Raw genomic sequence first — 25,438 nt, 5'->3', positions numbered from 1 at the left:
AGTTCAAATTAACCGATTTTTCAGTTTGCTATAGCGACAAACTGATTTCTAGTTTAAACTGAACTGTTCCATTGTTTGATAATACAAATATTTTCATTTGCCGAAATTTTTGACAGTTTGTTAGAACAAACATAGTTTTGGTAGTTTCAACATAAAATAGATAATAAGATAATAAATAGCGAGAACGAATAAAAAAGGCAAAAAATCGAAACCGACCAACTTTTTTGTGAATGCTGTCTTGAGTACCTGCGCGTTATCCATCACGGCCAAAACTGCACATGGATGTTGGAGTGATGAATTTGCTACACTTTCTTCGTTGTGGCGATGATGGGGTAAGAATTTAAAAAAATGTGTGAGTGCTCTCGGGCCATGTTTATGATCCCCATTTTGTTGAAACAAATAAAGATTTTAACGTTATATGGAATGCTGGGAATTGGTTGTTTTGATCGATAAACTCGAAATAAGAACAAAGATATATTACTTTGGAATAAGTAACTGCTCAGTTTGAAAATCAACTATGCGTTTTATTGTTTTAAACAAGCCTCATTTTTCTGCGTGTAGTGTAAACTGCGCGATGGAGTTCCATGAAAATCGTTCAAGGTGTTACGTCTGTTTGTCTGTGGTTTATGTGACTATGCACATTAAATCGGAACAGAAATACAAACTAACATCATTTGGAATTTATTCACTCGTGTGTTGTAATTTACAAACGTAGCCACAACGATCAATTATTTGACATTCCTTTTGTGCTCGTCAATGATTTGATCAGGATAACGTTTTTTTTATTATTCTTGCCGTTACTTACTCATATTTAGTCATAATTATCCATTGCCGGACTAGATCATAGAATGTATCTAATACTGAGCATACCTAATCTATTCCTTGGAATGATTGCAAGACAACATCGATTGATGTAGTTACGCCCGCCTAATGTTATTGGCGAAACTTTTGAATCACCATCATGGCAGTTAGGAGGAGCAAGTTTCCATTTCATATATGTCTTACGAAAATAAGATTTTTTTCAAGTTCGATATCAACGTCAAGGTACTGGAGCGGGAATAAATCGTCTCGAGTTTCCCTTAAATTTTTATTATTCTTGACTGCCTTTCGCCAACTTAGTTGTCTGATGATGCAGCAAAAGTTCCATTATTGTCAAACAAAGAGAGTTTTCTCGTTTTCGGGTGGCACGATCCACCATCAAATCAATTATGGATGGATTCACCAGTTCAGCTTTACGACCACAAGAGAATGCCGTTCTTATGCAAATCGACTCGAAACGATTATGGCATTCTCTGTGTGCTCAGCCCAAACCACGATCAAGGCTAAAATTACCAAACAATGAGTCACATCTACTCGGCTGTTGTTGATATGTGACTTATTTCGCCAAACTGCGTCAGGCTTAAAACAGTCATCATCGACAACAGAGCTCAACATAGGTAGTTGAAGAAGACTGCACGATCGTAACTGTGCTTTTACTACACACCAAAAAATCAATTGAGGGTTTCAGCAAAATTTTGCTGAATTTTGCCGAGCTGAAGGTTTCAGCAAAAAAATTGCTGAAATTCAGCAAAATTTGCTGAATTGTTCAGTAAACTCTGCTGATCATCAGTAACGTTTTGCTGAAATTCAGCAAACTTTGCCGAAAGTTCAGCAAAAAAATTTGCTGGACCCTTCAGCTCGGCAAAATTCAGCAAAATATTGCTGAAAGCGTTTAGTGTGTAGGTTGCGACTGGAAAGAGCACGTTGCCGTCAAAGCCTAACTGCGGCCTATCCTAACGTACATATTTACATCGAAGCGCTTCATCAGGTTTCGTTTAAATAAGTGAACTTCTGAGTTTTGATAGCTTCCCGACAGGCAGGTCAAGTACGTTGGGAAGCATACATGCATATTTTTGTTCGTTCAACTAGCTAGCAAAAATTAATACAAACACTTGCTATCGGTACATTCTACCGCCAGTAATTAATGCTTCTCAACTCCACCATCTCTGCGTATTGGTGAAGAAAGAATTATAAAAATAGACAGGTCCGTCAAAGCAAAAAAAGTTGGTATTTTTCAAATTCAGTCTAAATTTGATATTTTTTGAAATATTATTTTCAAATTCCTAGAGTTATTTGGTTACTATGAACGTCATAAACTAATAGCTGTGATAATTTAATATGAGAAATATACCTCCACCGTGTTGCGGACAAGCCTAAATCCGACTATCGCCGATAGCGATCATCCGCTACAGCATTGAATTGTTAATCAACGTTTACGGGATTTTCCCACACTTCAAGCTTTACTCAGTTTAGCTTGGTCTGTGCTGGTGATTGTTTGTCTGTTTATTGCACATCAGAGGTTCGCTAATTTTAATTGACTCCGATTGATTTCTACATGTTATGGAGATTTTATGTTTGGGGAATGTAGATCGTCGCTTTAATGCTCGGTATGCCACATAGCGGTGTCCATTTTTTTTTGCCAAATATGGTTTGGTCGACCTATGATCAAGTGATTGTTAAAATTTTCAGCAATAATTTTCCCTTCCTCCAACAAATTTTATTTTTTTTCTTTCGACATAGGAACTTTTTGTTATTCTTACTTCAAATTGAATCATCACAAAACTGTACGTCATATTTCCAGTAAAAAATGTGAACCTATCATGAAATTGTTATGGGTAGTACACACATCGCAAGAAATTTCTTGGACTATCTCGATGTGTGTAAAATTTAGTCAAGGAATTACTCCAGAAATGAACAAGCGTCGCTTTATTCCGAATCCTACTAGTACCCCTACTAGGGGTTTAAGAGGAGTTAAGGAGGTATTTCAGGAAGTTTTAAAGCATTTCCCACGAGATTCAGAGGCGTTACGGAGGAGTATTCGGGGGCTTCGGAGCGTCTCAGGTGCGTTACATGGGGCTCGAGGGGGTTGTAGGGGGATCTTTGAGGCATTTCAGAAAGTTTAAGTGCATTTTCGGAGGGATTCAGAGGCGTCACGCAGGCGTTTTCGGGGTTTCGGAGCATATGGGAGGTTTAAGGGGGAACTTGGAGGCATTTCAGGAAGTTTTAAAGCATTTTTTGCGGGATTCAGAGGCGTTACGGAAGTATTACGGAGGAGTTTTCGGGGGTTTTGGAGCATCTCAGGTGCGTTACATGGGTCCGACGGGGCTACATAGTGATTTTTGAAACATTCAAGGAAGTTTAAGAGCATTTCTGGCGGGCTTCAGAGGCGTTACGGAGGCGTTTTCGGGGGTTTCGGAGGGTCTCAGGCGCGTTACATAGGGTCCGAAGGGGTTTCAAGAGGAAGTTGTAGAGGATTTTCAGACATCCTATCACACTTTCAAAAGATAAAATCTCTGCAATGCCATTTGATTTAACGCAGAAAAACGAAAATACCGTCTAAAAAGGGTTAAATGTGTTCTGGAAACCCCCGGATACGCCCCTGGATCTGAAATGCCTAGAAACGCCCCTGAAACCTTCGTAATTTCATTGAAACGCCCTTGAAGTCATGCCTCTGAAACTATTTTGGTCGCCTTAAATAGGCTCTATAAACACCCTGAAACGCACATGAATCCCCTGGAACACCCCTGGAATGTTATCAAATGCCCCTAAAACCTCTACACAATTAGAAAAATTCATGTAAATTTGCATCTCTTGGATCCACATATGCAAACGGCACATATGACGTAAATTTAAACGCCCAAGTGACGTAATTTTCAGTCACATTTAACTGAATTTTTCATCATATGAAACGTTATGATGCACTATTCACAAATTGTTTACGTCACATTGAACTCAATTTTACAAGAATGACGTATTATTATGTTAAAAGACCTATAAATTTACTTCATAACATCCTGAAACTCTGTGAAATGACTCTGAAATATATTGAAATGCCCCTCTAACCCCTTGAAACGCCCTGTTAAGGCTTTTGAGACCCCATGAATTGCCCTTAAGACCCCTTGAAACGTCCCTAAACTGCCCCTTAATACAATTGAAAGGCCCTTGAATTCCCCGTAATTCCATAAAAACGGCACCAAATTCTGACAGAACGTCCTTAAAACCCTTGAAACGACCCTCTGAGACGCCCCTAAAGTCCCTTCGAACTCCCTTTTTTGGGCTCTCTGGGAACTTTGTGGAAACCCCCTTGGCCCCACCTCATATGCCCAGGAGCAAGACTTGTTCTCGCGAACAAGATTCCATCATTAAAGCCCAAACTCATTTATGCACATATTTCTTTCTTTTTATATCTTTTTATAAATTTATGAATTTCCGGCCATGTGCATAAAAAGAGGTTCCAGTGCATTTGAGGGGCCCAGAAGTGTAAGCGAAAGTGACCATTTTGTTGATTTTGAGATGAGCATATCAATTAATTCTTCACAAACAAAACTTCAGATAAAGGTGCCATTAGACTGTTTGCTATGATGCCAAATATTTGCTTCGTTAAATTTTGCTAAATATTTGATCAAATCGGATCAAATATATTTGTCACAGTAATCGGAGATCAAATATTTGACACAAACATATTTGATCAAAAGCTTTGACAAGTGCTGTGTTCGGTGAAAGTGAGTTCAAACTTGCCCTTCGACATAAATATCAAACTTCATTCATTTACGAAATACAGTTATTGAAGCATTTTTGGTCCTATGGGTGATATTATTGGATCTTTCTTTAATTTCAAATTGCGCCAGACAATGGAACACTTATCGAACTGAGAAATAACAACAAAATAACTACGACCAGCAGAGCAAAACAAAAACCGTAACCAAATTCAAGAGTTTAACTAAACGATTCCTGGTAACGAGTGTGGACACCTGGACTTCCAAACTTCTTCGGTTTGCATAGGCGGAGATCGGCAACCAGCAGAGTACGGCCAGGAATCACGATATCCTTCAGTTCCTTGCGGGAGGCTTCATCCACATACTTCTTGTAGAAAGAAACCAGCTGCTTGGGAATGAATTGGCGGAAGGCGTAGCCTTGGGTGACATGACCACCACAGGAAACGCGGATCACTGACAAACTTTTCCTCGCCGAGCAACAGCAGCAGCTTCTGGAGCATATACTGCAGAATCTTGGGTTCGGTCTGGTCTAGCGAGCAGCCGTTCACCCGTAGCAAACCCTTGCAACACTTGGGGTGGTGGTTGTTTTTTTTTGCGTTCGAAAACCTGGACAGCCTTGATAGGTTCCTTGCGTGCCTTTACGATATCCGCTTATGTACACAAAATCTTCTTTCGGCCAACCTTGCCAAGTTGACAGTTTTTGATCAGTTTTCGAACGTGGCTTACGACTCATTAAACATGATGAATTTACGAATCAAACCCATTGAATGATGGTTGGAACAGTTTAGATTACATTTGCCATATTTTGATGCCTGATACCCCCGAAATTTGACTAGGGTTTGAACAGTGTTAGAACCTGATGTGCGACATTTTAAACCTCATATTTTTCTATTTCTTCTGGACAGCCGTGTGCAGCATAGTTGTCCCATGTTAATAGGGTTTCCCATATAACATTGGACATCTATGCTACACACGGCAGTGGGGATCCCTCTGAAATTCCTCCAATAGTTCGATCTATTATTCTCTCGGAATTTTCTTCCTGGATTTTTTTTTTTCGGGATACCTCATTGAGGTCCATCTGAAAGTCTCCAAAGAATACTTACGAGGATTTCTCTTTGGATTTTCTTCTGGTATTTTACCTGCAGTCCCTTTTTGTTTTGTTTTTTGGAATTCGGTCTGAAAATTCATTCAGATTTTTTTTCAGAGATTTTTTCAGAAATTTCTCCTTGAGACGCTTTTAAAATGTATCCAGTAGTTCTTTCTGAGATTTTGAAAATTCCTTTTGGGATCATACCGAATATTTCTACTGGGATTCCTTTAAAAGTTCATTCTGACGTTCCTCAAAAATGTTAGATTTCTCCAAGACTTTTTTCTCGGTATTCCTTCTGATGTTTCATACTGGATATTTTCAGGAATCCATTCTTGTAGAGACGAACCAGCCAAGGGCTGAAAGTCTCTCAAATAAAGATAAATCAATCAATCAATCAATCAGAAATCCATTCTGGAAATTCTTCCTAAATTTCTTATGAGATTTCTGATCTCGGAATTTCTTCTGGAATCATTCAAAAAGATCCTTCTGGAGTAATTCTTATATTCTTTCAGTAGTTCATCCTTATGGATTATTGGACATAACTTCTAGAAGAATAGAAGAATAAATTTTAAGTTAATTTGCTGAGTTAATTCTGAAAATCATAGAATCAGTTCTAGGAATAATACCAAAAGGACCTTATCAAGAAATTTCGAAAGTCAAAGAAATATCACTGAGAAATGTCTGTTGCAATCTGCAGGAATTCCACAAAAAATCCTGAAAAAAAAATCCAAAAGCAACTCTAGCAGAAATGGCGTATTGTTGACTATATCATGACCAATGGCTGATTTAAGATAAAAGGTTTTATCCATGTTTCCGGTTTTCCCAAAATAATAAAACAATATGGTAGATACTTCGTTTAAATGCTTTGACATTGCAACTTAACAAGTTTAATGGACGGCTTGAATGAAACGGCACACAACTGGTCGATTTCTTCGGCTCGCCGGCTGAGGCAGTAGAGTTCCACTGATGCGATGGCAGACGAGTGTTGATGCCAAAAACGGCGGTGACAGGATGGACTTTGGTTATCACGGGATTTGGTAAGCGGCGGGCATGGTGCTTGACCTTGAAATTTATTTTATTTGACGTCAATCATTCGTAGACCGTTAGTTAGTTTACCACGAGGCAGGACAGCGTAGGTGCTCACTGTGCTACAAAGCGGGTGGCGACGAGACGGGCTCTCAGAGACGTTGGACCTTACGGCAGTGACACGAGTACAAAGGCGAGTCAGCGTTCCTTGAGTTTACGAAGCGAGACTTGTGGCGGCTCTTCCAGGTATAATAGCGGAGCACCCCGCAGCAAAGCAGATGTCGGTGGCAAAATGGGACTCTCCTGCGTCCCATACCTTCCAGCGATAAAATTGGCCGACTCAGCGGACCTTCTGGTAACAATATGGTCTTCTGAGTGGCCAAGCAGTCCTTCCGGCGGGCGGCGAAGTGGATCTTCTGGAGGCGTAACAACTGTTACGACGAGTCTTTCAGCGGTGAAGAGGGTCTTTCGATGACGATTTGGGCGTCTGATTAACGCGGCCCCCAGCCGGTGATGGAATTGTTCTTCTGGTGATACTTTCGGGGTGACAAAGCAAATCCTCTGTCTGGGGTTTTGCCATACAATCTCAATCCCGGTCACAAAAAAAGACAAGAAAATGGGGCCGAAAACAGAAATGTAATTCAACTGTCTTTGGCAAATTTTTTGACTATCGACAAGTAGGCGATTATTTGTCTATGCATTGCAAATAACAACCAAATATTTCCCCTTATTTATTTGGTCAAACATATTTGGCCATTACATTATTTGTCAAATATATTTGTTTAAAAATGACAAATATTTGCTCAATTGACAAACAGTCTAATGGGTACTTAACTTTTAATAGGAAAAACTACATCTCTAATTTGTTGATATGTTGTGTATAAAGGTCTCAGCTTTCAATTGATGTAAAATTTTTTTGATAATTGGTCGTTGCCAATATAGTTAAAAAAAGTTTTGGTATAAACATCTATGATGGCGGCCAAAATCAATATGGTCGACCCAATTTTTTATAATTGTAAATAGTAGCTCTATCTTTCCTCTTTTCGACAACTTTTCGTTTTGAGGGAGTTTTAAAAGAAACTTTCGAGTTATAAGAGTTCAAATACGCCAAAATTTGACATCGAGGGTTCTGCAAAAATGGTTCTGGCTCTAACTAACGGGGGGTCCATCAATTTGAGTAACCAAATGCATTTTTATTACTTTTTTGGCAAGGACTTTCAGAAAATCGCCACCTTAAGCATTTTTAAAGACAAGGTGTAAATAGTGGAACGGTCTCAGCAAGAGTTCTTCTTCTTCTTCTTCTTTATGACTCGATGTTCGCATAGGAACTTGGCCTGCCTCAGCGAGAGCTACCCATTATGAAACTTTTTTGAAAATTTAATAAGAATATCCTCTGGCCTATCGCTTTCTTATTCAAATTATCCCTAAACTTAACGAAGACTTCTTTCTACTTTAAGCTTATAAATTAGCTTAAGATAAGCAGCTGAAGGAATTCTTCCTGAAAAATTTCCTAACGAACAATTTTTAGATGCATCACACGTGTGATATTGGCTTGTAAGCTTGATAAAAGAAGTAAAAGTATTGAAATATTTTTTTTTGAAATTTTCTTGTGGAACATTCATATTTTGCTCTTTAAGATTTTTGTTCAGATGTTCTGGGAACACCTTTTCACTATAGTTTTCAGTACTTCTATCTCTTATATCTGTCAAACGTCATTTTAATCGTCAGTAATTAACCACTACCCGGGGTTTAATTTGATTAATTATTTATATATCCTATCAAGTTGCCAGTCACCGTGGTGGCTCCATTTACCATGTGCCTTCGATTATTTTTCATTATTTCCATTTTATAACTGAATGGCGTGACTAATTCACTTTAACTTCACCAAAACAACACCAATAAATTGTTACCATGTCAAAACGTTGATTAGAAACTTTTTACAATGTCATTTCAACACAAAAGTGTGTTTACATGGAGAGGTATTTTGCTCGGTCACTGTATTCTTAGTCAAAAAACGGGAATTACGCGTGCGAGATTTAATGAATCTATTTATTTTTACTAGAAATAGTATAGAAATCTAATTCATCATATGCGCTAATTCCCGTCATATCAGACGAAAGCTAGCCAATAATTACATAAATTCCAACTTACCTTTGCCAATGGCTCATCAAATGGAAGCAAAATGATGTAGACTACCAGTAACCAGTCCCTGTATCACTGAAAATTGAATATTTACGCGTAATTACGCGATATTTCACGTATGAATTCCACTGAGTTGTAAATTTTAATCGTTTTGCGTACGACGAAGGTAACCGCGCCAAAACTAGCAGCTACCCGAATCGTTCTTCATCACCGCTCCATTTTCACTTCGCCAGATTCATTTGTTGAGCCAACTTTCAATTCACACCCCACAAAAGCTCTGTGGCACTTCAAAGTTGGATTTCACAGCTGGAGAATGCAGCAAAATCTGTTCAATTGATTCAATAAATCACTTTTTTCCCGTCGGTAAAATATAAACAACAAGTTGTCTGCGTCTAGGGAAGATGCCAGCAAATGTGTGCTTGGATTTTCTGCATACGAAACATCGTATTTCACAAGCACAGAGAAAGATTTCTGCTATGGCGTTAAATGATCTGGTGGGCAGAAATATTAATTGAAATATGATGGTCATTATTCTAAGACTATACCCATCTTAATTTAAAGTACTTTGAACACATCATTTGAATTGGATTTCGAAGAATTTGACCAACTTTTCGAATAATTACCCACGATTTAATCATAATTTCTGACCATCGTATGTACCAAGTACCATAGTGTCACGTAGAAGGTGTATCGGTAATAAAATTCAGGTTGTGCCCGAAATAGACGTGGACTTGACGGAAACAGAAATCGCGGAACAATTATTCAATCTTATCATTTTGAGGTAATTGTAGTTAATTTATAGCCTTTTTTTACATGACATGGAAGATTATTTATAAATAAGTAATAGATACAACATTGGCCACCAAACATTAGGCGAGGTGCAAGAAAAATTTCGATCATTACACTAGTTTACAAAATAAAACGAAAGTCGTGAACTTCTGTCAACGACCAAAATTTTTTAAGCACAACTTAGTGCTGATTTCGAAACCAACCTTAAAAAAATTTAAAGTAGAACAGTTTTGGAGTTTTAGCTCAATATCAAGTTTTGCAACTTTTCAAAATATGTAATTTACTAAAATTCAAATATATTGCGTTTTGTTCAACCAATTTTAAATCTTTTTCCATAAATTAAAAGCTGAATACAATACCATTCGATCATCTGAATACAGGTTTTGCGTCAGATTGATGAAATTCAAGATATTGGCGAGTTTTAGGGACGATCTTCTTAAATTTTAACAAAATTCCCAAAAATTTTTGAAGAAATGTATTTTTTTCAATAGGAAAAAAACAACTTAAAAATTCTTTCTCGACGCTTATTTGACAAATCATATGTAGGCGAGTTACAGTAAAAAATTCAGCTCAATCGGATTGATTACGGAGAATGAGGTGTTTGAAATAAGCGACTTTGCTTAAAAATAGAACAAAAATCGATTTCAAATCATCAACCTTGTATGGAAAGTCGAAAAAATTTCCGCTCTACTGTAATTTTTTTCTTTCGCGTTTTCGAACTCAGGGCATGATTCTACACCAAAAATGATCATCAGCTTACCGAGTTCAAAAATGCTGTAAACTAGTGTTATTGATTGGTGCTTAGATAGACGGGAATTAGATAAAATCCTAATCCTATGCTTTATTTTCACAGCGTCTGCGCAAGTTACTGCAGATGTCGATTTTTTTTGGGAAATAGATGTTAGACAGGGCTTTACGTTGGTGTGTGGATTACCATATGGTAGGCATAGGGTGGTAGATTGTGTAATATGGTCCAAGTTGGAAAGAAAAAGAATGACTAATTTAGCTAGCGATGATCACCATGAACCTATAAATATTAATGAGTTATATATGTGAAAACAAAGATACTAAGTGTGGAACTTTGAAGGAACTTCTTCATAGGAATTAGAAGCGGTAACCATAGACCATCCAGTCCGTTTCAAACAATGCAGAAATTGCTGAAGCATTGCTGGTTAGAGATAAATTTCATTTTATTTTAAGCATTGGCCAGCTTTCCAACCTATGGATTTCACCACATTGATGAATTTTGCGATATTTGACTATTCGTAAATTCATTTTTCTCACACATACCTAATTGCAAATCATCTCTATCCGACACTTTCCACAAACCCCATTACCCTGCTATCGGTTGCATTGGGTATCCGATCTATTTGAGTATCGTACCGTACCGCCAGCTCCAACCATCATCCACATGCCAAGATCAAACGGTTGCCATTCACTTTCAATCGTTGGGGAAGAAAGACTACACTACTGCACCCACCGACCGATCGCTACCGCCGAGAGGCAGATAGGGGCCCATGGAAGTAAAAAAACGGCTAAAAAGTAATAACGTCTCGTCGTCGTGATGGGAAAGAAGCAACACGCGAAAGACTTTCTCTTGACTGAAGCCGAGCCCTGTTGTTGCGCCCCGAAGAGCTCATGTTGGTTGGTGAGTTGGACAGGCCCTACATCACCACCGACTTTTTTATGTTGGACCCTTTCGTCCGTAGTTGTTTGTTGCGTGGACATCAACGCATCGCACCGGTTTTTAGGTTGGAGCAATGATCTCTGGTGAATGGTTGAGTCGTCATCGCCCCGAAGGGCCTTCTCCCCGGCAGATGTCTATTATGTCAATCAAACTGCAGAGGAAATGGCCTGCATGTAACCTTACTGTGATGTCAGTGGGGTATGAATATTTAAGTGGTGTCCATTAATTTTAAAACTATGTTTCCCGTGTTAAACGAGGGTTGACATGGGTTTCTGGGTATAACGGTTACGTTGATGCCTATCGGTTTGGGAAGATTTTAACCGAAGATCGCGTGGGTGCTCTGAGCTCCGGGAGCTAGAAACGTATCTGTTTTTTGGGGGGTGCTTTTGATTTTCCTTCTACCCAGGATTCCGCAGCTGTATCTAAGTCAGTTCATTATAAAGAAAGAATAAACATACCGTCTACTCCAGTTGGTTTGATCGCTCATAATCTAAACACTTGTCATTGCGAAGGTAAGCTGAAATATCTGTAATTATTGACTATTTTTCACCTGATATGACGGAAACTAGCGCATATGACGAAGTTGATTTCAACCTTATGTCATTGTCTCCCGTTGTATTAAGACTAGCTGATTTGGCTATACCGGTGTAACGACCGCTAGTGGTCAATTAACCTTAAGCAATATCTTTATTATTTATGGCTAGATTTGGAAGATCCCTTGCCGGAAGTATGTTGTTCGGTGTGAAAAGTAAGCAACAAACGTGCACACGGCTTGTATGAGAGTGCGTTTCTCGATGCGAATAGTAAACAGCGAGTGAAATGTGAAGAAAATGTGCCACATAGCTAGCAGCAAATGATCTGTGGCCACTGGCCACGAATACATTGTTTGGGCAGAAATGGAAAAAAATAAGGTAGTCGACGAGATGGAACTTGCTGAGATCCTATCGATTTACTTGTATTTGCAACTTCATGCACGATTTGTTCAAACGATCATGTTATGTTATTTTTCATTGAGACAAAAAAGGTGTAAGATCATTTGAGTTGGGATGTCCAGTATAATTAATGCTATGAATCGCCAATCCGGAGATGACGGATTCGATTCCCGGTCGGGAAAAATGTCTCGACTCCCTGGGCATAGTGTATCATTGTTCTCACAATATACAAATTCATGCAATGATAGGCAAAGAAAGCCCTTCAATTAAGAACTGTGGAAATGCTTAAAGAACACTAAGTTGAAGAGAGGCAGACCAAGTTTCAGTGGGAACTTACAGCCCTTAGAAGAAGAAGAAGATCATTTGAGCAGGGACACATTGCGTTATAGTTCAGTCAATACATTATTATTGATTTTGGCTTTCGAAAAAAAAGGGAACTCAATCCCACATTTCCCCACACAACAAACCGATGATCATTTACTGCCCAACCATTTCCGATATGCTCTAGTTTGTCTTCGTCTTCACCGACATTTTCGTCGTGATGGGCCACCACCAACGAACCAAACAATAAATCGCACAGCCCAGCATGCTTTTCACTGCCCTAGAAAGCGGAAGGAAAACCCCCATCAGCGCGTGAGTGAGCAACAAACATCACCGCACCACCAACGAGCGACGTTTCCCAGTCAATAGTTAGGTATAGTTCCAAGAGATGCTTTGGAACCACTATACACAAAATCAACCAACCAATGGCAAACGAGAGTTTAATACCAGCGAGCAGCCAGCGTGGTGATCTTGGGAAAATAAAAGAAAGGCAATGCGATCATCGCATCGCATTGGTGCGCTAGTTTAGTTAATTAGCGAGCAGTTGCTATAATCGGTTACTATACTTTAGTTGGGATTATATAGTGCAACCGCTAAGCACGTAGAATATTAAGCAAGACTATGCTGAAAATACATGGGTTTTTGATCTCCATACCTAGTTACGATAAACAATCTATCTTATAAAATGCATCTTTTGAAAGTTCAGCAAATATTATAAGATCAGATGTTCTCGGTCATCCGAACTGTTATGAATTTTAGAATATACACTGCCCGCCATAAATATGGAGTCACATATTGCAGCAGTCATACTGAATATTGCAGCACCAAAAAAATTTGCATCACCCTAAAATGTGATTACTACAGGTCTTTGAAATCACTTATCACACAAATCACTTATGACCCCTCTAATTACACAGTTCAACACTAGGTTTTGTTATGGGATGAGAAAAAAAATAACAGTGTTTTGGGACCCTAGAAGTATCATAGTGAAAGAATTTTTGAAAAATATTGAACCGGGCCTTCACAGTTCAAAACCGAAGTTTGTATGGAGAACTTGGGGTGTTCAATTGATACGTGCACTAGAACGCGCTGTGCATATATTTGGGCGTTAGACAATAACGAAACTAACCCAAATACCCAAATCGCCTAAAAATATGCACGGCACGTTATAATGCACATATCTATTGAACACCCCAAGTTTCCATACAAACTTTGGTTTTAAACTGTGAAGGCTCGGTCCAATATTTTTTTTTTAAATTTTTTCACTATGACACTTCTAGGGTCCCAAACTCCTGATCTTTTTTTTTCTCATCCCATAACACCAAATTTTGTAATATTTTGTCGAGCAGTGTTATCTTTGAAAATGCAACTCGAACCCATAACCTAATCGATTCTAGGTTTACTCCATTTTTCCTCCTTATTTTGGATGGTGCAATGCTGAGTATTGCAACGATTCCATATTATTGACAGTTAGTGTATGATCTAGAGCACCTAGAGTTTCTTTTATGATTATATAGAGGTTCGTTATATCAATTATGTTTATTGGACGCATCCACAAATGATGTAGCATTTTAGGGGAGAGGGGGAGTCTCTGGTTTTACTACGAACCATGTATTAAGTATTAGAAAATCTGCTACGAGACATCATTTATGGATGCTCCCATTGGAGCTTCTAGATCTAGAATATCAATAGTGACTATAAAATAACAACACGGGATCTACAGCCGTAACAATAACTATTTGTTTTGACTATTTTGAGTTTCGCCATATGTAATATGAATCATAGGGATTGTATCTCCTAGAAGCTCAAGACGCATTATAAAAATGCGAATTCCTGCAACTTCGGGAACTTCACAAAGCTGTCCTTAACCCTATGAAAGCAACATTAAAGGATGGGCCATTTTGGATATAATTTGGACTCAAAAATTGATTTTTTTGTATCATAAATATGATCCTTACTTGTTAGAAGATCGGTGTCTTCAGCAAAGTTGTTGGGTAGGTCAGGCACTTATAGATGATGAAACGTTTAATTCAAAACATCACACATAGGTGTCGCTAGTGAGCATGTAAGTATTAAGTATTTGATCACATACACTACCCGTCATAAGTACGGACTCACAAAAAGTATTGCAACAATATTGCATCACCCTGACTCACCTCGATATCTCAAAAACCAGAACACCTACACAAATGCCGGCTTCAGCAAAGTTGTTGCTTTTGGTCTTTTGAATAACTTTCCTGAAGACAGCATCCTTGTAATTCCTCAGGTTTTGGAGCACTTGACACTGAAGAAGTCTGTAAGTCACAGACGAAATAGGCCTATCTGTCCGAAGATAAGCACAGTAGTAGAATTAAAAGGAATTTGCTCGTCCTTTCTAGTTTTTCTTTTAAAGAGTTATTCATTTTTTATTTTCTTTTGCAAAAGTAAAGTATTAGTGAAGTGTTTTTAAATTAAACTAGAGTCTGAAGATGCAATATTGTTGCAATACTTTTTGTGAGTCCGTACTTATGACGGGTAGTGTATACATCAAGACCCGGACTACATAAAAATATGGTGTCTTCGGCAAATTTGTTTCTAGGATTAAGTGTTCTTTGATGATGGACCGTTTGATTTAAAATTTTAAATTTAGATGGTATCTACGGTAAAGCTGTTGGGTAGGTCAATAACTTACAGATGATGTATTATTTGATTCGGAACTCCGCATATAGATGCAGTTACTGAGCATGCAAATACTCATATCAAGACCAACAATTGAAAAGGCCTCATCATCATTGCGTAAACAAACACATTTCTGGCGACTTAGGGCTTTCTGAAATCCTCGATCACATAACATAAGTGGAACTCTGGTTGAAAAAGTTAAAGCCTTTTTGGTTGCGTGTGCTGGTATAGAGGGCACCAAAATGTCAAATGCATTATACCATTATCACCATACCGTTTTTAAACACGTATTGCTGTGTGCGTTCAAGATGCAAACGATGCCCAAATGCGTTCCAAACGCGGTAACACAGTGTCACCAAAGGCAACTAAGCAACCATAGTCAAAACCACCGCCAACCTAGGATTCAAAAGCTCCCACTGACATCGGATTACTTGTTAGAAAATCTTACCGCATTTGGTGCTCCCGCATTTGATATTTGCAATTCGAATGCACACAGCAATATCATCTTTCATTGGTGTGAAGTAAAGCAAAGACTTCATAGATCTAGACTGGCAGCACGTGGATGTTATTAAAAATATAAATTGTAATGAAACTACAAAGCATTGGTCTAGAATACGTTTTTCTCCGCTCAAATAAACGCCAAAATTGATATGTGGTAACGGGCGGCCATCAAATAACGGGAATGCTTTTAGCAGCTGATTAAAAACAATAGAAGCGTCCATAGAGTAAACATTTTTTAGACAAAACCATCGTCTATCTATCCACAAAGTCAACGTATTTTTTATTTTGTGTCAACTTATTCTGTTCTGCAGAAAACGACATTGAAACAGGAAGCACTACCAAAACGCCTTGAACGGCTCTACTGATTGCTCAAAACAACCGTAAAAAAAGTTAATAGTAAACCATTATAAAACTAGAACCCGCCCGGTTTTGAATGAATTCCACATTTCGGCATCCCAAGAAACAGATCCTGAAGGAAATAGAGGAAAACTAGCAAAACCAATAAGCATGATATCATTTCACATAATAAAATCTTCTTTTGTGACATGGGCTGGATAAATCAATAGAATGCCTTGTTAAATATCAAATATTTACATCAAATCACATTTACACATTGAACAACATGTAAATGGTTCGTTATAAAAAAAATAGCACAAAAAAAGTTCAACAATGAACCGCAGTGCACAAATTACATCGACACGTTTTGGTGATACAGAAAAATAACATTTTCTGAAAATTTCTATAAATGTCATTTACGGGAAAAGGCTACAACCAAAGCAAAAAAAAAAAACAAGTCAGTATCCCCATTTTTTCTTATTACTGTTTGAGTGTGTAGATGCTAAAGGTAGCTGAGAAACCATTTATTTTTTGACCAACGATTTCACAGACGCAGAAAATGCGTGAAAGTAAACTCTGAAAAGTCGTACAAAGCAGTTTCTCCAACATCACTGCAAAAAAATACTGTACAAATTACTACGTTGAACTTTCTTAAATTTTATATTTTCCATGGACGTACATTGTTAAACCTTTATGATAGTTAAATTCAGATTGCCATTTTTAAAGATCATATATTTTTAAGAGCACATTCAAAGCATTCCCGTTATTTAGTGACCACCCGTTACGTGGATGTGTTATTGCGTTGATTTTAATCATTTTGTGACCGAATGAGTAGGGTAAGTGTGCCCATCGTTGTGGTATTAAGGTAAATTCATTTTAAAAACAATGATCGTACCATCTAATGAAGGGTTGCAAAACGTTAGTTGGTAATTTTCTATCCAAATTTGCTTGGAAAAATATAAAAAACTATCGTTTCTCTCTGTTTTCGATCATAAATCGCTTACCACAACATTAGGCACACTGTTCCTATTATGGAGGTAAAATTTAATTTTGGTTCCTATTGTTGCGGTATCCCATTGAAATCATATGGGATACCGCAACATTAGGAACACTACCGCAACAATAGGAACACAGCAGCAAAAAAAATTAAGGAAAATATTTTTTTAAAATTGCGTTTTGGGCAAATCTTAAGCACACAAATGGTGCAATCTCATAATTTAAGCATAATACATCTATTAAAAATGCCTTTTGGAAACATTTCAGTCGAAAAAGTGCTCAATTGCCACTACCGCAACATTAGGTACTACCACAACGAAGGGAACAATTACCCTAAGTGGGTTTGAAGCCGCGAGTTTTGCGCAAGTCCCAGCTGCCAGTCTTCGTTTCTGGGATCTTTGCTAAAACTGCACTACTGCGTGGATCAGATGTGTTTTGTTTACCATTATCAATAACAGTTTGATGCCTTCTATACTAGATATACCAGTGCCGCGTGCTGGAAAAAAGGTGTAACTTTTTGCCTCGTTCTGGCTATAGAGTTCCACTTATGTTATGTGCTAGAGAGCTTACAGTTTAATTAACATTTGATACAAAATTCCCTCATGAGGTGGCGCTAGTTAAAAAATTGCAATAGCTCGCAAATCATTGGAATCTATTGAAATTTGTTCAACCTGCTGTAGCTTTTAACCCTCTGGTCATATTTTAGTCGAGTCCAATGGTAATCAAATATCCAATATTATATGTATTGATTTATAATGCTAGTCAGGGATGAACCAGCCTCGGGCTGAATTTCCCCATAATAAAGAGCTAATAAGAATGTTAGTCGTAAATGTTCAAAATTTCATTTAGTTTGGTTCACTAAAGATATAGTCGTTCAATGAACGGAAGTGAAATTGATAGTTTTCACTAGGAACTCTCCAACTTTGCGACGAGTCAACCTATTAATCCCAATTGTATCACTTATATTCAACTAGTTGAGGAAATAACAGTTAAAATTTTAGAATTTCTGCTGCACTTGATAAAACATTACAGCTAATTGAACGTTTTCTTGCAAGTAATTCAAATTTGCATGATTTTGCAAAACTGGAACTAGCCCCACCTAGTGGCCGAAACTCGAACTAAACAGTAATTTAATTGAAAACCCTTGATCTTTTAAACATCTTTACCAAAACAACGATCTTCCTAAAAAAATCAGGACCCAGAGATAAATGAAATTATAACTTTGAATGCCCTTTAGTAGTAGAATTTCGAATCATACGGCCCATCTTGTGTAAGTTCTTACCCAGCCGAACACTTTTGCCGGATCCTATGATATGTAAGTTATAAAATTTGCATTCTTACTACAGGTAATCTTCGATATAACGTACCCTCGATATAGCGTACCCTCGATATAGCGAATTCGACATAACGTTCGTTTTGCTTCGATATAACGTACAACATTGAAAAATTTAATTTTTCCCAGGAATAGCCCTTAGATAAACTACGAAATCACTCAAATTAATGTTTTGTTGCAGCATTAGCCTTGTTGCCCAGAATTTGCGCAATTTGGAAAAAAGGTGTATGTTATCGAAGCAAAATGAACGTTATATCGAAGCACAAATAACGAAATTACTTTTTCGTGAAAAATCTAGTTTTTCATTATTGGTTTTGTGAATTTCACCGAAATCATTATTTGGGATCAATTTCACGTCGAATACATCAATACTAGCATAAAAAATATTGCATTTTTCTCTGCTTCGATATAACGTACACATCGATATAACGTACAAAGAGAACTTTTTTGTACGTTGTATCGAAGAGTACCTGTACCACCATGTAGTGGCAAAACCATGAAAAAATCAGCCCATCAACTATAAGGCCTTGTCTTTCCATAAAATTTTGCCGAAGAAACCATATTCCTGCAGTTCTACGCACAATTTCAGGAGAAACATTTGAAAAAGGTCCTAGAGGTCTTGTGCCTTTTTCCAAAATACTTCGTAGAGCCTAACAGAAGCCCGCCGACGCAAACAAACACCATTATCCGAAAGATCGATGTTTGCTCTTCCTGACAACGGTCTTATTTTGAGTGAATAAGTTGATGGCGGCTCATCAGCGACGTGCGAAGTCATTGTTTACCAATGCTAGTATACTCTTTTCAAATGTTGCTCCAGATTCGTTCTCGTCCTTGTTTTTTTTTTTTCGAAGAAAGTATGCAGGGTTTAGAGAAATTGTGAAATAACTAAAGATGTATTTAGATTTGAGTATTTTCTTAAAAAGAAAGGTACTCAAAATGATAAAAAAATGTAGCAAACGTTAGGGTAGAAATCCTGAATAAAAATCTAAAATGAGTCCTGAAAGATCTTGCGGCAGAATAACATGAAGATTTTTAGAAACTTTTTGAGTAATTCATGGACTAATATCTTCTGCACATTTTCATCCGATTTTTTTAGGTCCCCCTAATCGATCATAAATTGGTGCTAGTTTATTACACTCAAGTGGTCATGTTATATCCTGAACCATTCCGGAGATATTCCGGATTGTACTGGGGTCAGGGAGAAATTTCAGTAAAAATGTCCTCAATCTTAGGATCTCGGAAGCTTCAACGATTTCTTCAAGTGTTTTGCAAAAAAGTCTTCCAAGAATTCTACCAAGAAATCCTTCAGTAGCTGTGCCTGCAATTCAGACAACGGGTCCCCGATTGGAAATTAAACCAAAATTTTACCATGACTCTACAGAAGGTTACATATTTTTCTGTTGATTAATAATAATAAGAAGGGGGGTGGAAGCTCAGGTAAAATATTATCTCCTGGGCGCCCATTAAAAACACCACCCCCGGCGAAGACTGATGCTTGAGCTTAGCTATTTAGCACTGTAGTTGGAGGAAATGCCAATGCAGAACCCGTAGCTTCCGAGAAGGTAAGCCCAGCTCCCTGGGTTAGTGGGTTGGTGTCAGGCCCTGCGAGCCAAGAGAAGAATGCGAACCGATACCAATGGCCGATTCTTCAACATCAGCATAATAAACGTGCACAGCCCTCACCCCGGACCGGAAGCACTGATGATGACAAAGACGCATTTTACGCGCAGCTCGAATGCGGGTACGACCGCTGCCCATACCACGACGTCAAGTTTATCATAGGGGACCTAAATGCTCAGGTAGGCTAGGAGGAGGAATTTAGACCGACGATTGGAAAATTCGGCGCCCACCAGCTGACGAACGAAAATGGCCTACGCCTCATCGACTTCGCCGCCTCCAAGAACATGGCCATTTGTGGCACCTTCCAGCACAGCCTCCCGTATCGTTACACCTGGAGATCACCACAACAAATGGAATCGCAAATCGACCACGTTCTGATTGATGGACGGCACTTCTCCGACATTATCGACGTAAGGACCTATCGTGACGCCAACATCGACTCCGACCACTATCTGGTGATGGTCAAACTGCGCCCAAAACTCTTCGTTATTAACAATGTACAGTACCGACGGCCGCCCCGGTACGATCCTGAGCGACTGAAGCAACCGGATGTCGCCACCGCATACGCGCAGAATCTCGAGGCAGCGTTGCCGGATGAGGGTGTGCTGGATGTGGCCCCTCTAGAGGACTGCTGGAATCGACGAAACGATTGGTTCGACGAGGAGTGCAGAGCGGTTCTGGAGGAGAAGGACGCAGCGCGGGCGGTAATGATGCAGCATGGTACCCGACAGAATGTGGAGCGATACAGACAGAAGCGGAAGCAGCAGACCCGTCTCTTCCGGGAGAAAAAGCGCCGCCTGAAAGAAGCGGAGTGCGAGAAAATGGAACTGCTGTGCCGTTCACAAGAAATACGTATGTTCTACCAGAAGCTCAACGCATCCCGCAAAGGGTACGTGTCACAAGCCGAAATCTGCAGGGATAAGGACGGGAGCCTCCTGACGTGACTGACAAACGTGAGGTGATCGAAAGGTGGAAGCAACACTTCGACGAGCACCGGAGGAGTGGAAGGAAGAGATAATCTGTCCCATACACAAGAAAGGCGACCAGTTAATGTGTGAGAACTTTCGAGCGATCACCATTTTGAATGCCGCCTACAAAGTGCTATCCCAGATCATCTTCCGTCGTCTGTCACCTAAAGTAGATGAGTTCGTGGGAAGTTACCAAGCCGGTTTCATCGACGGCCGGTCGACAACGGACCAGATCTTCACCGTACGGCAAATCCTCCAGAAATGCCGTGAATACCAGGTCCCAACGCACCACCTGTTCATCGACTTCAAGACAGCATACGACAGTATCGACCGCACAGAGCTATGGAAAATCATGGACGCGAACAGCTTTCCCGAGAAGCTTACCAGACTGATAAGAGTAACGATGGACAGTGTGCAGAACAGCGTAAGGATTTCGGGTGAACAATCCAACAATTCGAATCTCGACGGGGACTACGACAAGGTGATGGACTTTCCTGCCTACTATTCAACATCGCCATGGAAGGTGTTATGCGACAAGCCGGGCTCAACAGCCGGGGTACGATCTTCACGAAATTCGGCCAATTTGTCTGTTTTGCGGATGATATGGATATTATTGCTAGACCATTTGGAACGGTGGCAGAGCTGTACAGCCGCTTGAAACGTGAAGCAGCAAAGGTCGGACTGGTGGTGAATGCGGCTAAGATAAAGTACATGCTGGTAGGTGGGACTGATCGAGACAGGACAAACCTTGGCAGCGATGTTACGATAGTCGGGGATATTTTCGAGGTGGTAGAAGAATTCGTCTACCTCGGTTCCTTGCTAACGGCTGACAACAACGTGAGCCGTGAAATACGAAGGCGCATCATCAGTGGAAGTCGTGCCTACTACGGGCTCCAGAAGAAACTGCGGCCAAAAAAGATTCACCCCCGCACCAAATGCACCATGTACAAGGCGCTAATAAGACCGGTGGTTCTCTACGGACACGGGGCATGGACGATGCTCGAGGAGGACCTGCAAGCACTCTACACAGCACACAAGCCTGCTAAGGACGATCTTCTGCGTTGTTCAGGAGAACGGTGTGTGGCGGAGAAGGATGAACCACGAGCTCGCTGCACTTTACGGTGAACCCAACATCCTGAAAATGGCTAAAGCCGGACGGATACGGTGGGCAGGGCATGTTGCAGGAATGCTGGACAAAACCCTGCAAAGTTGGTGTTTGCTAACCATCCGGTTGGTACAAGAAGGCGTGAGGCGCAGAGAGCACGATGGGCGGATCAGGTGGAGCGTGATCTGGCGAGTGTTGGGCGTGACCGAGGTTGGAGAGTTGCAGCTGCAAATCAAGTATTATGGCGTATGTTGATTCAGTGTTATCATGAATTTGAAGTTCAAATAAATTAATGAATAATAACTGATTCAGGAAATCCGTCGATTCCGTCATTTTAAAACTGTTTCATAATGAGTTTTATCAAAACTTTTTAAACTGCATTATTTTTAGGAATTTCAGAAATTTTACGATACATTGTATCAGAAAATCAATCAGATTGTTTTTTTACGACGTTTACGGTCTGTAAAACGAATGATTCTCTCAAAAAGGTTGTGCAAAATTCGACTATGAAATTTCCCCATAGGTTTTTCCACAAAAAAAAAAAATACCTTTAAAAACCACCAAGAAGCTTCAATCATTTTTTCATAAATCTTGCCATAATCCTCTGATTTTTCAAACCTGTGCCATTACTCTGAAGGTTCCGTTGAAAATTTAAATTCCACCCAAAATTTTACATGAAAATTGATCACGGGGTTAAGAAAAGAATGACTTGAGTAAACGTAAAATCAGCACGAGTTGTAAAAGCCCAGCAAACTTTATAAAAGTGGAACAAACCACTATTTAGCAAACTTTAGCTTAGGAAACTGTTATTCAGCTACTTCTGTTTCTTGGGAGCCTTGGAAAGAAGACAATGTAAGAAAGAAGGACAAAGAATAAAAATAAGAAGTATCAGATATTGAAGAAGATATAGAAGAAGAAGGATAAAAAGAAGAATAAAAAAGAAACTTTTATAATTTTAATCAGATCACGAAGTATCTCATTTTGTAGCTTAATTTGGATGTAATTTTGCTCCATTCACAGTTTCCTAGGGTAAATCGTCAATTGTTATACTTCTTAAAATCTCGTCAACTGTTTCACAATCAATGCTTCTCTTATGAGGCGGCAAATTTTTGGTCGTGCAACAATTGGCGATTTACCCTAGTATTCCAAATTAAATTTTTCAGAGAATGTTGAAATAGTGATTTTCTAAAGTTTAATTTCCTTTCTTTTCGAGTTTTGAATTATGAAACAATCTCACTACACATGAACAAATCGTGTTGCGCCATGTTTCAGCTAGTGAGTCACGCATAACTTCAAGAAACTGTAGGCATCATACTTATTTTTGGTCTCTTGAGCATTGTCACTCTTGCTGCGGGTAAGAGACCTTCTACCCATCGTCGTGACTTCATAGTTTACTCCAACTTGTTTGCATTACACAGCAACTTTTCTTACCTTCCTCCGGTCTCTGGTATGTAGGAATAAAATAAATAACAAACACGAGCAGCAGCTGCAGCAGCGCAATCCAACCGTACCGTCCGACGAGAGGGTACTAACTTGTGCATTTAAAGTACGGCATTTCACGTCGATTTCTCTTTTCTTTTTTTTTTATCTCTGGTTAAACATACTAACCAACTTCACTAGTGGTTGGTTTGCAAATGTGTATCGCTTTTCTCGAAATAAAAAAAAAAACTTTTCTTCTGATCCACTGCTGGCTCAAACTCTCAAATTATAAAATTTCGCAATCCATCAACCGTTAAAAGAATTCAATCACTTCAATCATCGTTTCGTTGCACCTCGTTCGAAATTCGATCCCAGTCAGCAATAATTACACACAGTTCCCAACCTACATCGCCAACCATGTCACTTACATTTCACTCAGCAGCAGCAGCAGCCAGCGTCACGAGCATGGTTCATTCATTCTTTCCCTCTCGCGCGATCGGTACGCCGTCAAACGTGACAATTGCGGAACACAATTAACCCCATAATTACGCCATTGTTGTGTTTTTCCTTTGGCTGGCTTGCCTCACACTTTATCCCCAAATCTTCGCGAAACGCGAAACCCGCTCGTTTCGTCTATTCACACCGTATAATAATCAACCGTAGCGGACTTCAACACAGTTGAGAGGTTGTAGTGGTCGTAATGATAGGCACTCTATTCTTAACTTTTTTTCTGCTCCCAAACATTCAGGAATCTGCCCACACGATCATTAAAGTACGCCAAGTTTACTTCCCGAACACGGATTCGCGATCACTTCGCTCACAGACTCCCGGATCTTTCGATCACACCTTCTAGTCTAGTCAATGCTTATTGATTCTACTATTGCACACATACACTACACTGCTTGCTAGGTTTACCCCACTGGCACTGCTACGTGAGGGACTTCGTACCGGATCCCCAACCGATCGCGATCACTGCTTACCGACTACTGAGGACTGGGCCGAAGCACACTCTGTGTCGGCGTGGTGAAATTGTGTGAATGACGATGAAGTGGTTGAATGGGGGGTTTGCGATCGGTAGGTTAGTGCGGTTAGTGCTAGTCTGTGCTAGTGAAGTTGATGGGGCTTTCGTTCACCGATTCAGAGAATTGGTCCGCTCTCATTGAAGCTGATTTGAGTACCGATGTCTGTTATGTTTTGGTATTGGTGAAAATTTAAACTTCAACGTGAGATGATGTATCGAGAAGGTGAGTAAAGACTTTTCGAGATGGATTTTGATGTTCGTGAAATAAATTGTGTGGAGGAATTCGTCGAGGAATTGTGGAGGAATTCCTAGAGCAATTTCTGAAGAAATTACTAGAGGAATCACTAGGAGGACTTCCTGGAGGAATTTCCGGAGGAAATTATAGAAGAATTTCTAGGGGAATTCTTAGAGGAATTTTCGGAGGAATTCCCCGAGGAATTCCTAGAATTTTTATTTATTTATTTATTTATTTATTTACTTATTTATTTATTTATTTATTTATTGATTTATTTATATATTTATTTATTTATTTACTTATTTATTCATTTATTTATTTATTTATTTATTTATTTATTTATTTATTTATTTATTTATTTATTTATTCATTTATTTATTTATTTATTTATTTATTTATTTATTTATTTATTTATTTATTTATTTATTTATTTATTTTTTATTTATTTATTTATTTATTTATTTATTTATTTATTTATTTATTTATTTATTTATTTATTTATTTATTTATTTATTTATTTATTAATTTCTTTATTTATTTATTTGTTTATTTGTTTATTTTATATAATCGTAAAACATAAGACTGATAACCTTTTTTATCGTCATACCAGGTATTTAGATGATTTCAAATCATGTTCTTAAATGTTTAAATGTTCCTACCATTTTATCTGACCTACTCTGCCAAACGCTGCTTTTCCAAAGGAATTCCTAGAGGAATATTCAGA

The 25,438-nt window shown here is 38.8% G+C and overlaps 1 pseudogene; it reads right to left on the bottom strand.

Moving 5' to 3' along the window:
- Positions 1-4,378: 4,378 nt before the first annotated feature.
- LOC109417133 (small ribosomal subunit protein uS9-like) lies at positions 4,379-23,877 on the bottom strand (annotated as a pseudogene).
- Between the last annotated feature and the right edge of the window lie 1,561 nt (positions 23,878-25,438).

This window comes from Aedes albopictus, chromosome 3 (assembly GCF_035046485.1).
Source record: "Aedes albopictus strain Foshan chromosome 3, AalbF5, whole genome shotgun sequence".
Classification (NCBI taxonomy): Eukaryota; Metazoa; Arthropoda; class Insecta; order Diptera; family Culicidae; genus Aedes; species Aedes albopictus.
This window is presented reverse-complemented; position numbering and strand designations above follow the sequence as displayed.